This window comes from Pinus tabuliformis, chromosome 9, assembly GCF_031772625.1.
Source record: "Pinus tabuliformis cultivar Carrire ecotype Pingquan chromosome 9, CPIR1, whole genome shotgun sequence".
In the NCBI taxonomy this organism is placed as follows: Eukaryota; Viridiplantae; Streptophyta; class Pinopsida; order Pinales; family Pinaceae; genus Pinus; species Pinus tabuliformis.
In genome coordinates, this window is record NC_142307.1 from 404,729,619 (window position 1) to 404,747,491 (window position 17,873).

The following is a 17,873-nucleotide window of genomic DNA, read 5'->3' on the forward strand; positions in this document are numbered from 1 at the left end:
CTCGTCCCCATCAGCTTCATCAGAACCAGTTGGTCCATCTCCTAGCTAGGTTCCTCGTCTCACACTTTCCCTTTTGCCCACGTAACCCTACCTCCTTGCTCAATCATTGTCTTAGCCTTCTCTAAGCCAAGTCAGCCTTCCACATCCTCTCACCACTCCATCCACCAGTCCCTGGGCCACTTCAGGCCCCTATCCTACCTCCATATCCATTTAGGCATCTTCCCTCACTCACTCACCCTCCAAAATCCAATTTTTAAACATCCTGTAGAAATCTCTGAACATCCTGTAGAAATTCCTGAACATCCTGTAGAACCCCTGCAGACTTCCTGTAGAAGCTCATAAACGCGGTTTCTTGGTAGCCAAACTTTGTGAAACTCTCTGGAAGGGTGTTAGGGACCCCTTAGACCCTCTCTGAACCTTCCCAACCTTTCCCAAGCATTTCTTCCCTTGATCTACCCCTGCACAGTAAAAAGCCAGTTAGAAGCACATGCATGATAATTCCAACAACTTAAACAAAAATACAAAAAGATGTTTTCTTTAGACAAAGGTAGTCTAGACACATGTATTTCACCTTCGTAGAAGTAATGGCATCTCCCTCAGTAATTTGCATGCTCTCCTTTGCATCAGTAGGACTAGCTGGTAGAATTAGGGTTTGCTAGGGTTTGCGTTTCTTGTTGGCTTTCAGTTTCTTTCCGCAAGTAGATTAGCTTCCTTTAAGTTAGCTTTCATCCATCAGCTAAAAAGCTTCTTCTAAGAGCTCATAGAAGTTGGCTTGAGGCCCTAGCGGAGTTGTGCCAGCTGACCAAGTGACAGTTGCGACAAGAGCTAGTACTTGTGCATACAGCACCGTCGCTTCCAAGTTTGTTACGAATTACCGGGTTGATAAAAGTAAAGACGGGAGTCCTAGGAGTTGCAGCATTATTGCTGCAATACTGGAGCCCACCACGATCCACTGATCTTTATCCACCAACAGGTCCTCCATCTTGAGTTTCCACAACTCAAAACTCTAACCATTAAATTTCTCAATCTCTATCTTTCCACTGCTCGCCATCTTCTTTCACCAACAGAATCGATCTCCCAGGGTCTACGACAGGCCTGAGCAAAACCCCTCAGCAACAAAGGCATCTCCTTGAAGCCAAAACTGCTCTGATACCAAATGTAGGTTTTAACCCCGTACAGAAATTACCTGCATACAAATTCTAAAACACAGAAAATAAACAATGCGAGAGCATAACACATAAAACACATATACACAGAGATTTTCCCCTTGATCCCAAAATCAGGACTACTAGCTTGATTTTTCATTATGTTCCTTTCAATGTTATAATGCATATTTATACATGCCGAAGCATCCAATACCATAGACGAAAAACCATCGCATCCAATACCATGCACCGAAAACCATCGCGTCCAAAAAACATTTGCGAAAATCATGCACAAAGCCATAGGTGGGTCCACCCAACCTAACATAAGGTCCAAAACCAAAACTTTCCAGGGGGCTGCCCCAAACCCCATAAAGTCGGGTTACGGGTACACCTCAAACCCCGTGCGACCCCCCCACTACACAATCGGCGCAATGAAGGGGGGCTTCGTCCTCCCTCTAACCCCCCAGTTAACTACGTCAGCTAGTCGTGGAAAGAATATAACAAAACCCAACACATGTGTCATTTGATTAGGTGTTTCAATGAAATTTGATAACTGTAGTTGTGAAAATGAAGAATCTTGATCAAGAGTTTCATTGTCTTCTTTGTTATCAATAACAATACCAAAAGGCTACTGATTTTTTATTACTTTAAAGTTTTCTCTGATGAACTGAAATGAGCAAAACAAAGATGCAAATAACCTTCACTTATTTCCAAATTTTTTGCACTTCCTTCCTCATTCTCATATATTATGTGTATAGGTTGATCACTATATTTAATTTGCTGAACCTAAATTTCCTCATCCTCCAAACTAGTTTCTGATTGCTTTATAAAGCTAGCTTGAGTTCGAAGAACATACTTATCATCATACTGATCATACTTAGGCAAATTGTTAAAAGAAGGAATGTCATCAAACATACACATTAAATCAGTAGATTCCTCTTCCACATATTGATCTGTAAATCCATTTTTTGATCTATGGTAGTTGGAATTAGCAAGAATTTGTTCATGGCTATCAACCTCTTCTTTTTCTGAAACAAATAGGTCATGGTGACCTTGCACAAAAATTTTATCTTGCATGGCTACCTCTGAAATGTTGTTCTTTTCTACTTCTTCTTTCAACGTTTTCTTTTTAATCAAGAGATGAAATTCTACATCTACTGCAATTTTTTTCATCTTTTCAAGAGTTGTTGGGTTTCTTTCTCTTAGCTGAAATTATATTTCTGGATCAAATGCTTTTGGATAATGCAAGAGAGCTAAATCAGGAGGAGGTCTTATATTTGTTGGCATTGGATAATAAACTTGATTAAATCTATCATAAAATTGTTGTATTGTTTCATTTGGCTATCTTTTCAACTGATTATATTATTTTATTATCTAAAAAAGATTGACTTTGATTATCCATCTATCAAGGAAAAAATTGACAAACTGTTGGAAATTTGAGATGCTTGCAATAGGTATATTCTTGAACCAACACTTCTACTTTGCAAAGAAAGAGCAAAAAGTCTGATTCTAACATCATCTTCATCAATCTCAAATATGTCTAGATAATTCTCAAAGCCTTGAATATGTTTTTGGGTAGTGATACTATTCTCTCCATCAAAATTGGGGAGATATTTGTAATAGTTATCAAAAAAATCATGGAGTATAGGAGGTGTTAGCTCTGCTACATAATCCAACATTTGAGGATCAAATGTAGTCATGATTGGGTTGTTTGCGCATAGAAGGATGCCCAAAAATGGATGCAAAGTGCCCCAAAAGCCTTCAAAATCCTCTTAAGGCCTCCACCGAATGAAAAAGTTGCAAGAGGAAATCCCTTGGAAGGGCAGAAATACACTATCGGGAGGCACAAATATGCTAAAATCATGAAAAAACCAAAGTTGCAGGCTTAAAAGGTCCAAATGAACCACAGCCGTTCGATCTGGCCGATCAACGGTCCAGATCGCATCAACATATCACAATTGGAGAAGGCAGGCAGTAGCAGCGACGTGGGGGCATCTCCGATGAGCGATCGCCGATATCGCATCGACGGGTAGCAAATGGAGGACTTACAAAGAAGTTTGGGCCTTGATATTTTGTGATATGTGATCGCTGATATCGCATCGGCATGTCACGTCGGCGTTTTAAAGGGGGCAGGGCCTTTCACACATATATATTTGCGACCCGATGGGTCGGACCCAACAACATTATGAGTGGTTCTTCATAAAATTTCAAGTCCGTGCAAGGGCCTTTTTCAATGTATTTCGTGTATTTTCAAGTATATAGAAACAAAGGATTAGCCAACTTAAGATATGCGTTGTAGCCCAAATGACGGACTCGATAAATGATTAAGCCATGAATGAACCTTTTAAAGTCCAAGTGAAGCATTAATGGGCAGGAATACTCAGTTTGGCAGCGTTTTCACTGTTATAACCAAAATAGTCATTGTTCAGCCATTTTAATGTTCGACAATTGCATTTAATCAACAGTATGGCCGAGGAGGGAGCAGGACACCGCCGATCCAGACAAAGCATTCAATGGTCATGGGTTTCACCCATATTTCACTCCACTTGCCCAAGGAGGACCACAGAGAGCCAGAGAGGGTCAAATCTATTTAAAACAGACAGATTTGTATCAGAGGCCCATTTCTGAATGTAAATATGGTTGGTGGCCATTTATGGGCTCCTACACGCATTGTTTAACAGAGATATTTTGTATTGTAACACTATATATACTCAGAACTCAGATGTAATAGGGGATGAGTGTTAGATGAAGGTGACTCTGTTGTAAGGTTCAACTTCTGGAGACTGTAACTACTTTGTAACCTGCAGCGTCTGGTCTTCATTTCCAGCTAATACAAGCTTATTTTGTTGTTAATTGCTCACTTTCCACTTCTCTTTCTTGTCCCAGGCTGTGCTTGTTTGCATTGATTCATGTTCTGTTAATGTTTAGCATTAGAGGGGCTGTCATCCCACCTCTGTGTTAGGATTTAGCATGTATCATTGAACATGTATGCAGGTTTCTGTTGTTTAATGCATAGAGAGATGTCATCCTGTCTGTGTATTAGAAACTAGATTTACAGACCTTTTAACTGGTTACAACCGGCCATCACAGGTTCCTGTGCATCTGCTGGTGTGGTCAGTCTTCTCCATTATCACCTTATCCTCAAACTGTGAGTAATTGGTGGTTAAAAGACTTGTAGTCTGGGGGCGTTCACGCATGTCTGGGGCCAATCATAGTAGAAGTGGTTATCTGGCTTGAATATGCAGCACTTGTTTCATTCATCCACCATTTATTCAACTATTTTTTTGAATTTATAATGTTCCCTAGCATCACCGATATGCAACCTAGGTGAGTTTCTTGGGGTGATAACATTAAATGGCGCCGTTGTCGGGGAGAGGAGAATTGAAGCTCAGCTTCCCTAGGAAACGACACAGCTTCAAGCTTTGATGACAGACAAGGTTTGAACACATATTTTGGTTGTAATCATCTGTCTGGTGACTCCACTGGAGGAAGGCCATCCTTTGGCGACTCCACATTGAAGTTCTAGTCTAGTTCATGAAACATGCTCGGAGAAATCTTCAGAAATCACTAGCTGGCCAGTGCCTGATCCTGAGAAGATCGATAAGCAGAAGAAACTTTGCGGAAGGGAACATCAGGATCAGGTAGGCCTTAAACAATTTTTATGTGTCTCTGTTAGTGAAGTTCACCTTCAGAGATTCATACTGGTCCTGGTTATTCATTTCCTTTTCAGACCTCATTAGAAAAAGTATCCCTTACTGTCTGTCAATTTCCTCTGTTTCTATTATCCATTGCATCACTTCATACCACTCAGTTTACCAGTGTCCTTTTACCTTACCTCAGTCATGGCAAACCAGCAAGCTCCCACAAAAATAAAAAGAATCATTGCTTCTAGGTATAGACCTCTGGTCTTTCCTGTTCCTCTAAATACCATGCCTACAGGAGATTATCAGGAATACATGCCAAAGTTTACTGGTACAGAAGGAGTATCAGCTGAGGAGCACCTCGAATCCCTTTATAACTTTGCTGATAACCTGGATATATATGAAGAGGATGTATGGATGAGGGTTTTTGTCCAAAGCCTAGATGGGGAGGCTAGAAAATGGTTCAATGTATTACCCCCTATGACCATTGCAGGCATTGAGGCCCTAGATGATGTGTTTTTAAAGCACTGGGGAGATAAGGAGGATCTACTCTATGATTATACTGAGTTTGGGAACTTTCAGAGGCATGGGCTCTCATCATCCTCAAATCATAGGATCGATGAAATGGCCAAGATGATTCAGTCATTAGCCTTTGAAGTTTCCAAGTTAAGAGCTACGCAGCATTCAAAAGAAGAGCAATTTGATGAAGAGGAGGAGTTCCATGGTTTGGAAGACAAGGGCAATGCCCCCTTCTTAACCAGAGCTACTTATGAAGAAGCATTAGCAAGAGGCACTGCTTGTCAATTTGTTGTGCCTGCAGAACAACAAGCTAATCAGTAGCAGCGATCAGCACAAGGGACCTTCATCCTCCAAGAATTTGAGCATAAGGCCAGCACATCTCCTAATGGCTATGCAGATCTACATCCTGCTTTGGTCTCCAGCCCAGTAATCAAGAAGGGAGAGGAAATCTCCCCATTATCTTTTGCCCCTCTGTCTGCTCAAGTGACAATCCATCCAAGTTTCCCCTTGAACACTGAGGCTGGCCATAATTCAAAGTCCGAGGCTGATACTGATCAAATCAGTCTTGATATTCTCATGCCTGCCCAGTTGGCCCCCACGCAGATTAAAGTGGCAGCATATCAGAAGACAGAAGGAGAGGATGCGCAGTCATGGGTTTCCTCCTTGGATGAGGATTGTTCAAAGGAAGATTCAGGAGTAGAAATTATCTTTGTGTCCTCTGCACAAGAAAACAATGATGCATCGTTCATATTTATTTTGCAGGCCACAGAAGATAAAAATAGATACACAACATTCATGGTTATTCAGCAGGTGTACAAAGGCTCCTCTAAAGAACATCCAAGGAGGAAAATACGCAGAGAGGGAATGAAGTATAGATCATCTCTACCCAATAAGCTCAAATGCCCCAAACTGTTCGAGGTGGATGATCAAATCAATCCTGTTTTGCAGCTCTATGATGAAGGGGGCTGAGAACAGGAGAAACAATTTTGAGGGCCTATCAGTTGGCCAAATTTTGAGTAATTGTGTTTATTGTAATTATGTTCTTTTACAGTTTTCTGTTGAATGCTTAGTTGACTCCATGCCCAATGGACACTAGGCAAGTGTTTTTATAGCTGTTTTTGTATGAAGGCATCGGTCTGCAGGTTCTTGAGACCTCACAGGGAGGATCTCATCCCAGAAGGAGCCAGTGTTAGCACTGCTACATAATCCAACATTTGAGGATCAAATGTAGTCCTGATTGGGTTGTTTGCGCACAGACGGATGCCCAAAAATGGATGCAAAGTTCCCCAAAAGCCTTCAAAATCCTCTTAAGGCCTCCACCGAATGAAAAAGTTTCAAGAGGAAAGCCCTTGGAAGGGCCAAAATACACTATCGGGAGGCACAAATATGCTAAAATCATGAAAAAACCAAAGTTACAGGCTTAAAAGGTCCAAATGAACCATAGCTGTTCGATCTGGCCGATCAATGGTCCAGATCGCGTCGGCATATCGCAATCGGAGAAAGCAGGCAGTGGCAGCGACGTGGGGGCATCGCTGATGAGCGATCGCCGATATCGCATCGGCAGGTTGCAAATGGAGGACTTACAAAGAAGTTTGGTCCTTGATATTTTGTGATATGTGATCACCGATATCGCATCGGCGTGTCACGTCAGTGTTTTAAAGGGGGCAGGGCCTTTCACACATATATATTTGCGACCCGATGGGTCGGACCCGACAACATTATGAGTGGTTCTTCATAATATTTCAATTCCGTGCAAGGGCCTTTTTCAATGCATTTTGTGTATTTTCAAGTATAGAGAAACAAATGATTAGCCAGCTTAAGATATGCGTTGCAGCCCAAATGACGGACCCGATAAATGATTAAGCCATGAATGAACCTTTTGAAGTCCAAGTGAAGCATTAATGTGCAGGAATACTCAGTTTGGCAGCATTTTCACTGTTATAACCAAAACAGTCATTGTTCAGCCATTTTAATGTTCGGCGACTACATTTAATCAACAGTATGGCCGAGGAGGGAGCTGGACACCACCGATCCAGACAGAGCATTCAATGGTCATGGGTTTCACCCATATTTCACTCCACTTGCCCAAGGAGGACCACAGAGAGCTAGAGAGGGTCAAATCTATTTAAAACTCAGACAGATTTGTATCAGAGGCCCATTTCTGAATGTAAATATTGTTGGTGGCCATTTATGGGCTCCTACACGCATTGTTTAACAGAGATATTTTGTATTGTAACACTATATATACTCAGAACTCAGATGTAATAGGGGGATGAGTGTTAGATGAAGGTGACTCTGTTGTAAGGTTCAACTTCTGGAAACTGTAACTACTTTGTAACCTGCAGCATCTGGTCTTCATTTCCAGCTAATACAAGCTTCTTTTGTTGTTAATTGCTCACTTTCCACTTCTCTTTCTTGTCCCAGGCTATGCTTGTTTGCATTGATTCATGTTCTGTTAATGTTTAGCATAATTGGGCTGTCATCCCACCTTTGTATTAGGATTTAGCATGTATCATTGAACATGTATGCAGGTTTCTGTTGTTTAATGCATAGAGAGCTGTCATCCTGTCTGTGTATTAGAAACTAGATTTACAAACCTTTTAACTGGTTGCAGCCAGCCATCACAGGTTCCTGTGCATCTGCTGGTGTGGTCAGTCTTCTCCATTATCACCTTATCCTCAAACTGTGAGTAATAGGTGGTTAAAATCCTTGAAGTCTGGGGGTGTTCACACATGTCTGGGGTCAATCATAGTAGAAGTGGTTATCTGGCTTGAATATGTAGCATTTGTTTCATTCATCCACCATTTATCCAACTATTTTGTTGAATTTGTAATGTTCCCGAGCATCACTGATATGCAACCTAGGTGAGTTTCTTGGGGTGATAATAGGAGGTAACATGAGGGGCTTATATCTATCAAAAACTTTACAATGTACAAGAATATGTACAAGGATTGTAAGATTAGTCTTGATTGTTTGAGGCTTCTCAATCAGAAAATGATCATCATAAGATTCAGAAGAAAGTTGCTCAAATGGATAAGGAGAATATAATATATTTACAATCCTCAAAGGAAAATAATAAAAAATTAATCTAAGATCTTCTCTAAAATACAATATACATTGAAAAAACTTCTTAATGAGAAAAAACATAATGTCTTGTATTGTAATCCAAGTTAAAAGCTTGATATTTCGATATTATTCTTTCAGGTTCATTCCTCCAGTGGAGTCTCTATTGTGAAATTGATTTGGAGCTGGAGTGCGAAGTGGATGACTTTAACCTTTGTGTGTCTAATCACTATCCACCATCATAGATCAGATCTGGTCTTTGTATAATATTTCTGAAGAAAATGTTCTCTTCCCCAGTATGGTCACCAATATGTTATCACTCCAATATTTCTCTAGAGTTGTTAAGAAAGAAATGATTAGAGGTAACCACAAACCTACTTTGGAGATTAGGATCTAGCCTTCCTAATTCTCAGAGAGGGCTCTCTCTTTATGATTTAACTTTGTTTTAGTTATTTGATTTTAGGCTAGTTATGATTTTACTTGGGTTTTGATTTGGATTTGGTGGTGAGATCACTGACTTAGATGGGTAGAGGGATGTCTTTTACCATTGGGCTATGGGGTCAAGTGTCAAGACAAACAAGACTGGAGCAAGTTCTAAAACTAGTGTCTACAGGGCAAGGTAGTTGAGTAATTTCAGGTCTTAAGGCTGGAATGATGAAGTTGGTTTCAATCGGATCCAAGGAGAAATTAAGGGTTCCTTAGGCCGGATAATGAAAGAAGTGAAAGAGGTCAACCGAGATGGGAGAGCAATTAAGGATTCTTAGATCCAGATATCATAAGAAAACATAGCAATGATCAACTGTTCAAAACATAGTGTACTTAAACAAATTCTTGTACTTAAACAAATTCTAAGATAAATTTCCAGTTAATTCATTCACTTTAGATAACATGTAATTTTGTGTAATACATAATAAGATAACGAATTTGACAAAGAAAATACTTCATTGTAATAGCTCAACACATGAATCCTATAATGAAATCTTTTTATTACTCAGTCCAGTCTGCTAACTTGAAAAATTGGTACAATAACCCTCAAATTTCTGATCAATACAACTCTACAATAGACGTCTAGCAATCCACCTAATACTTCAAAAGCATAAGTATTTATAAAAAATGAACAAACTGTTTACAATAAATGTTGTCTCTAACAGAAAGGACATTTTTGGACTATAGATGAACTAAAAATCTCTAACTGTTGCAAAATAATAGTTCTGGTGGACTGTGCTATGCAAATGTTGTTGTTGTGAAAGTGGGAGCAAGTAGGATGTGGACCCAAATTTGTGGTTGTGCTCGCAGATGAACTAGTAGATGCAGATGTAACTCTATTTTTGTTAGTAATTTACTCAACTGCTTGCTGATCTTCTGACTTGATAATTTGAGACTTCCGTGGCTGATGGTTGATCCTATGACTGCTATGTTGTTTTATTATCCATTAGTGTCATTGGAATATATATATATATATATATATATATATATATATATATATATAGATATATAGATATATTTCCAAAATATTTTAAATGAAATTTATAATTAAATTTCTACAAAACCATGTGTTGTTTCCAATTCGTGGTTTTGTTTTATCTTTTCATGAATTCACAAAACCATGTGAATAATCCTTCCTCTATAAATTCATTTTATCTGTATGTAAATTCCTTTCACCCTTGTAGAATACAAGGATGGTTTTGCAAAACCATGTGTTGATTTGTATGGTTGGAAGAGTATTCTCATTTTACTCTTTTACTTTTACCTGCAACATGTTTTTACCCTTTAAATTGATTTCACCACACCTATAAATTAATTTCATGTGAAATTTTCCCTTTTATTTTCTCTAATAAATTCATGGAATCCGTGAATTTTATTTCATGTGTCACTATAAAGCCATTTTACCTTTGAATCTCATTCCACAACCTTAGTCTTGTAGCTATATAATGTGTCACTATAAAACCATTTTACCTTTGAATCGCATTCCACAACCTTAGTCTTGTAGCTATATAATTTTACCTCAAGCATGGTTTCACTGGTAGCTCTGCTTGAACCTAAACCACTGTATATTCTCGTAACATTTATAAGATTTAAAACCAAAATAGTTAATGGTTTATCACACTGCTTTTGAATGGTAGGTGGTATTTTTTCAGAGGACGCGATATAATGTGGGGTTGCCACGTAGTAAAAAGATGGACTGGGAAAAACACTAATCTCCCATGCTTTTTGAGTGTTAAGTGTTGGATGAGCTGAGCGCGCCATATAGAATTTTAACCATTTATTTGTTTTTATGAATCTCAAGGCAAATAAAAATGAAGGGGGTTTAATTCTCAATGCGGGGGTTGCGATATGGAATTTTAACCATTCATTTTTTTTTACGAATATCGAGGCAAATAAAAATGAAGGGGGTTTAATTCTCAATGTGGGGTGGGCCATTGGTTGACTTTGCAAGGGAAAAAGGTAGTATACACGGGGAGAAATTAATATAAAGTCCAAAACTTTATATTAATAGGGTTTGGTGAAGTAAGGGGTAAAAAGAGGGATTATATATATATATATATATATATATCCTGTTTACTTTATGGGATTTATCTCTGTTTTAACCATTACTAACTCTTAGTAAATGATTTCTTCTTGCTTTGTGGTAATTTTATTTTCCTTCTGAATAAAGCTTTTGAATACATTTGCTTGCGAATCTTGGAGTAAACAGGTTTTGGAACTAGTATCAAAATTTTTTGTCCAAGCTCCCGTTATGCTAATCACCTACAAAATAAAACAATCATTAATAAAGCACATGTCTTCAGGGAAGGAAATCAATGGCTTTGTTGAAATAATATGTCTATGGACAGAGTCCAAACTGTGGATGGCTCAATTCTATTTAGAAAAGGCTTTTCATTTATTCATTTTAAACAAAGGTAAGGGAATGGCAGAATTTCATATTGTAAAAACTCTGTGATTTTTCACATTGTGCAGACGCAGTTAGATGGTTTACCGCACAACAATGGATGATAGGGCTTTTGGGGATACACAGTGAAGTAGTTGGAGGGGGCTTTCAGGCAGGAGGAGACAGTTTGAGGTCGGTCCTCTGAGGGGTCCTTTTTGTTTTTTAACCAAAAATGGTTAAATTTGTGCGTGGGATTAATAAATGAATAGTGGGTGCTTTCATTTTACACGAGGAGGTGGTTTTATGCAATATCACACCACTTTTGGATGGTGGGTGGTATTTTTCACGAGCATGTGATATAACTTGTTGCCGCCACCTAGCCAAACAATGTTCGGCGAAACCCGCGAATCGCGCTTGCTCTCGGGTCGTTAACTGTCGGACGATGAATCTGCGTGATATAGTTGTGTGCCGTTGGATTTGGGGGTGGGAGATCGGAGGGATATCACACGACAGAGTTGCAAGGGCTGAGTTGGTGTGTGGTTGGCGGGGCCCGGGGATTAATAATGCGGCGGGTTACATATAATCAAAGGTTTAGTGAGGGTCAGGGATTTATACAGTGGGGGGGGTAATATACATAAAGTGGAACTATAGGTTACGAAATAAGTTAGGGTAAGGGGGCTTAGTGGTTTTTTAAGGGAAAAAAGGGAAATTAATAAGGGGAAAATGATTTCTAAAGGGTAATGTCTAGGGAAAAGTGTGAAATCAAAGGGAAAAAGGGTTAAAATGAGGGGAAAGGGTATTTTTACAAGGGAAATGAAAGGGAAGGGTCATAATGAAGGGAAAGTTAGTGAATGAGAAGTAATGAAGGGGTAATGGAGGGAATTTTAGACATGCAAGGGGTTGAGTGAAATGAGGGGAAATTAGTGAATGAGCTGTAGTATTTAGGCCTAAAATCATATAGAACTTTTTAGGGTAAATACCCAAAGTAATACACAATTTTTGTGAATGTCCTCTTTCCTTTGATAGTTCCTCCTGCACATGAAACATAAGATTTAAGCATGATGAAGGTGCATTTGAGCTAGCAACCTTGTGCATTCCAAAACATCTTCTACCTACCCTTTATTTATCCTAGCATTTTCTCTTCATTTATTGGGTGCATTTGAGCTTGCTGACCCTTTATTCCTTTTTCTTTTGATAAGCAAACTATCTAATTCTAACCTTATAACTTCCAATGGCTCAGATTAAATCGATGATATCCTTATTATTCTCTACCTAACTATTGATCTACCAAGCTTAAAATGTTTAGCTAGATCTTTATTTCTCTATCTATCAACATGAAATTTAAATCATTAATGAATCAAGATTAAACTTTTTGATCATCATGGATTGTGGCATTTTGACAAGCTACACACAATCTTATTTGCAAAATGTAAATTGAGAGGAGTGGCATTTGAATGTGCACACTCTCATGATTTATTTTTATCTCTTTTTGGTGGGGTTCATATTTAATATTCTTTTTATCGTTGTTTCTTGTTTTCCTTTGATTATCTTTTTGGACATACCCTTTTTACAATTTTTAATATGGGAAAACATTTGCAGAAAATCAAAGGTATGTACAGTATTACAAGACCTAACATAGTCAATTCAAAATTATGATCCCTATTATTATAAGAACCCAACAGAGCGTACTTCTTGTGTCCATTGTCTTTTATGATCTTCATGGTTTACAATCTTGATAATTGTTTGATGAAAATAATCTAATAAAGAATAATAAGAAGATAATAAAAGTTCACAAGAAATTATTAAGGATAGGAGAATTGTTTTAATAGTTCTCATACTAGATTCTCCAACACCTATGGGGGCCAAAGCCAAAGTCATGAGATAAAATAAAAAAAAATTATATCCCGAATCACATGAATCTTAGATAATATCATCTTTGGGAATTGTGCAGGTAGTTTGGAATGAATTCTCATAGTGACAAGTGTCAAGTTAAAAGAACTCAATAGAAAATTGAGCCATTTGTGTGTTGGGGACACATTCTCCCATTATTTTCTTTCATACTAAGCTATCAAAAATAATTTGGCTATCCATATTGAGTAAGAGAAACATGCCAAAGATTTGAATTGAATCAAAAGCTATTGTAAGAGTTCATAAAAGAATCCATAGTATCCAATAATTGATATTTTCTTGGCCAACTTGCACTAGATACATGGAAAACTGGGTTAACCTGAGGGATTGGGATGACAGAGAAGGGATATCCCCTCTTGGGTTGTGTAGAATTAGGGGGGAAACAGAGCAGAGATTAAAATGGTTAGTTGAGTGAACAACCTAAGTTCTAGTGGGTTTTTTTGGCTAAGATTAGAGCCATAGTTTTCCCTCATTCTCGAGGGTGGCATGTTGTTGAGATCTAGAACAATAGTTCTTAAGGTTGCAATGATTTTCCTTATTCTACAACTAATTTATGCTTTTCTTAAAGATAAGTGTCTACTCTTGTATAAGATTAAATGTGATTAATTATGTGTCATTCCTATTTAAAAATATTATTGATAATTCGATGTGTATATTGCATTACATATCTTTATGATTTAAATTATTCTTAGTAATATATATTGGTAAGATTACATTTTCATGCATATGTAGAGCATAATGATATTAAGGTATTTGTGTTACAATTATTAAATTAAGATCCAAATAGAATTAAAATATAGACTTCATAGTATAAGAGTAAGTTTGTGGTAATGTGACCTACCCTAGGAACCGTTGGGTAAATTATAGAGAATTAATGTACATTAGGTGAGTACCCAACAACATTATAATTGAATTTTCTTAAACACTCTTTAGATTTATTTATTTTTAAACTTCGTAGGTGAGCGATAACGCACTTAGGAAATACCTTTTTAGTTTTATAGGTAAATGCCTTAAAAAAATAACACAAAGGATACATATAAAATAAACAATTATTCAAAGGATTTAACCCATTAATCAAATGAACAATAATGTTATATGTGCAAGAGAAACAATCCAACAAACAATTAATTGAAGCCAAAAAATGAATTATCGTACCATGGTAAACCAAAAATGGACTGGAAATATGGTAGTTGCAATTAATCATCAATTGAGAAATTTAAAATAGATATTGGCATTGTATTTGTAAATCAACAGTATGCATAACCCATGAATTTCATTTCTCCTAATGATTTCTGCATAGAAATTCACCAAAAGAATGGATCAACAAAAAGTTTGATCACACAACAATGAATTTGTATCATAAGACAATTTTTTCACCATGGAAAACAAAATTGATTACGGATTTCATTAAGCAGGAACTTGATTACAAAAGGGTATCACATTGTTACTTACTAACAAGATATTTACAAATATATATGGTTCAACAACATTATTCTTTCATTATGGTATAGACCTGATGTCTTCTTCTACTCTAATCATCAAATAGACTACTCCCTTGTACTCTCATCTCTAATGTTGTACTTCATTTCCTCCCCTCTGTGGAGCGATAAAAAGGTGCCTTTTGAACTCCTAATAACCTTCACATTAATTATCAACCCAGGGACGACTTTTTATTTCAAGAGTGTACTCAGTCTGAGGCGGCTATTCACTCAAGAGTAATGTTTTGTAGTATAGTGCTCAAAATCCAAAAGTAAATGAAAGCTTGAAATAAAATCTACTTACAACAAAGCACTTTAAGACTTAAATCATGCATTCAGAAAAATAAGCAATGTATCAGTTAAGGGTCCAGTAGCAATAACTCATCCCTTTGGAAACTAATGTAACCAAAAGTAATCAAGGAACACATCATCAATTTGGGGACTAGACAGCAAATTCCACTACAGTTTCAGATCGTTCTTCACACCAAAGCAAAGATAATGCGAATAACAGGAAATGGAACGACAGATAAGAAATGGAACAACAATTAAGAAATGGAATAGCAAGAAACTGAAATGTTCTTAAACTAAATCATTCACTCAAACAACCATCAATCGAGGATACAGTAGCAATAACTCATTCCTCTGGATATTGATGCAATTGAAATCAAACCGGAACAAGACAATCAATCTGGGAACGAGGAAGCAATAACCAATGTTCTCTACAGTTGACAGTCCTGCTTTAAAGCAATCAAAAGGAAATCGAAATTGAACTAAAGCTGCCATTGAAAGTAAACTAGGAAAACTCTTTAAAAGCAAACTCTTGCAATTAATCAACCAAACTGAACAGCGAAGTAAATGGACAACAAACTTATAATTAAAGGAATTAAACAACGAATCATATTTAATAAATCTGAACAACAAACTCTGATTAGTGGAATCGAATAACCAACAATCTGAAATGAACAGCGAAGCTTTACATTTGAAATTAACAACATAACAATATAACTTGAAAAGGATAATAATCTCTATTATGATGGAAAATCACAGCCACGCGATTCAATCTCAACTTGTGCAATAAAACAATTCCATAAAATATTCTAACAGCACACTATAAAAACATGAAACTGTAAAATAATGTAATTCAAAAGAATAGGAAATAAATCAAACCATCACACAGCAGCAATTGTAAAGATATGATACACAACAGTAGCGTACTCCACCAGAGGCTGGGCCCTTAGCCGCCAGCGGATGCTGCTGAGCTACTTCAAATAAAAAGAATGAACAACAACTCCCAAATCAGGTATTAATCATTAAATGGTAAAATCATTACAACAGCAGCAGCTTTGAGACTTACAGCCTGAAACAATCCTTTCTTCCTCCTATCCTATCATGAATTCTTAATTCTAAATCTCTAATTCTAAATCCTCAATTCCATCATTTTTCCATCATTCGAATCCCTCCAATCATCCCATCTCTGATCTCTGTTCTGATTTAAATAAAGAGAGATCAGAGAGCAGTTACAATAAAGATAAGTAAAACATGATTTCTATTACAAAATTGGTTTGCTTCTAACCAATTGATCAACAAGAAGATATATTTCCATCCAACTTTCAACAAGAGCAAGTCGAATTTTTCTTTGCAGCTGAGATTTGGAGGACGGCCGCAACAAAAAATCTGAGAAAATCGTGCTCAAAGAACCCTGCGTTTCTCTCAGTACAAGCCAAATTTAGGCAAACCGTTCTTTGACCAAATTTAATTGGGTCCATTCTGGACAAAACCCATGTTCCGGATTTTCCAGATTCTGCTTCATTTGCTCAGAATCTCAACCGCAAAACGGTCACTTCTTATTCCAACGAATTTCTAAGTTGGCACTTTTAATGATCACATCTTCAATCTGGAAATTATCTTGGAGGTTAAAAATGGTGAATAATGTTACAACTGATTTATTAAAACTATCATTGATAAAATCATACATAATCATCAATTTATTAGAAAGAAAGGAGAATAAATAATATTCATTCATAAGAGCATAAATCATTATAAAATTGATTTATGTAATAAATTATAATAAATGACATGATGAAGAATAGTACAAATGTGTGGAATAAGCGTTCAAAAGTGATAATAATAATGGCATATTAACGGCCCAACATACCCCCACACTCAATATGTTGCATGTCCTCATGCAACGAAAACTTAATATATTGCATGTCCTCATGCAACCCAAAGACAAAAATCCATGTGTTAACCAAGCAATAAAAAATATGTTCATCTCAGCTCATGAAATGGATAGAACAAATGAATTCTTCCTTAATTAATGAATATTCACTTTTAGTAATCTTGATGAAGGCATAACAATTTTTACATTGACATTCAACTATATGTATATATGAAGTTGCAACAAAATATGATATAAGTAATAGCAAACTTCATTAACCATTTTCTCAAAAACTACAAATCAGCTTTTGTTGAAATTTGGCAAGTAAATTTATAATATATGAATTCTTTTATGATCCAAAAAATTAGACTGTTTTGATGCACAGATCATGAGATATAAACAAAATGGCTGTAGGTGAGAGTGCATGATTTCCGAAATTTTACGAACCAATTTATCTTGAAATTGTCTGGGTTTTTATTAATGATACGTCTGTGTTTTCCAAAAATCACAAGAATTGAGTTCATAGCTTTAAAAATAGTATGGAAATCAATTTCTATACTGAAAGTGTATGCCTTAAATGAGAAAGAAAATAGAAAACATCCATCATACGTAGCAATTCCTCCCCCTCTTTGAAAAATTAGCATGCCCTCATGCGATGCTAGAAAACAAGTAGAGGTGGTTGCTACCAGCTGTTGAATTCTATGCTTGGTGTAAAACAACATGGAATAAGGGAGGTGTTGAGAATGAATAAGAATAGCAATGGATGATAAAGAATATGAATGACATGGTCATAAGAAAGAAATGAATGCAAGCAACACTCCCCCAAACTGAAAGATAATATGCCGCTGAAAAAGGGGAAGTGATAAAGATGTGGAATGAAGGATGATAAATAATGCTCAAAATGGATTTCATTAAATTCTCCTAAATTCGTAATAAATAAAAAAATTATGCTATTTTACCTCAAGTTTTACCTCCAAAAACAAAAATGTGGAATGACATATATGGACTGGCATTTGTTGAAGCTAATGTAGGCAGAGTTGGCACTGAAAGTGATGAAAAAGGTGGAATCCAGGTAAGCACATCATGTCTGAA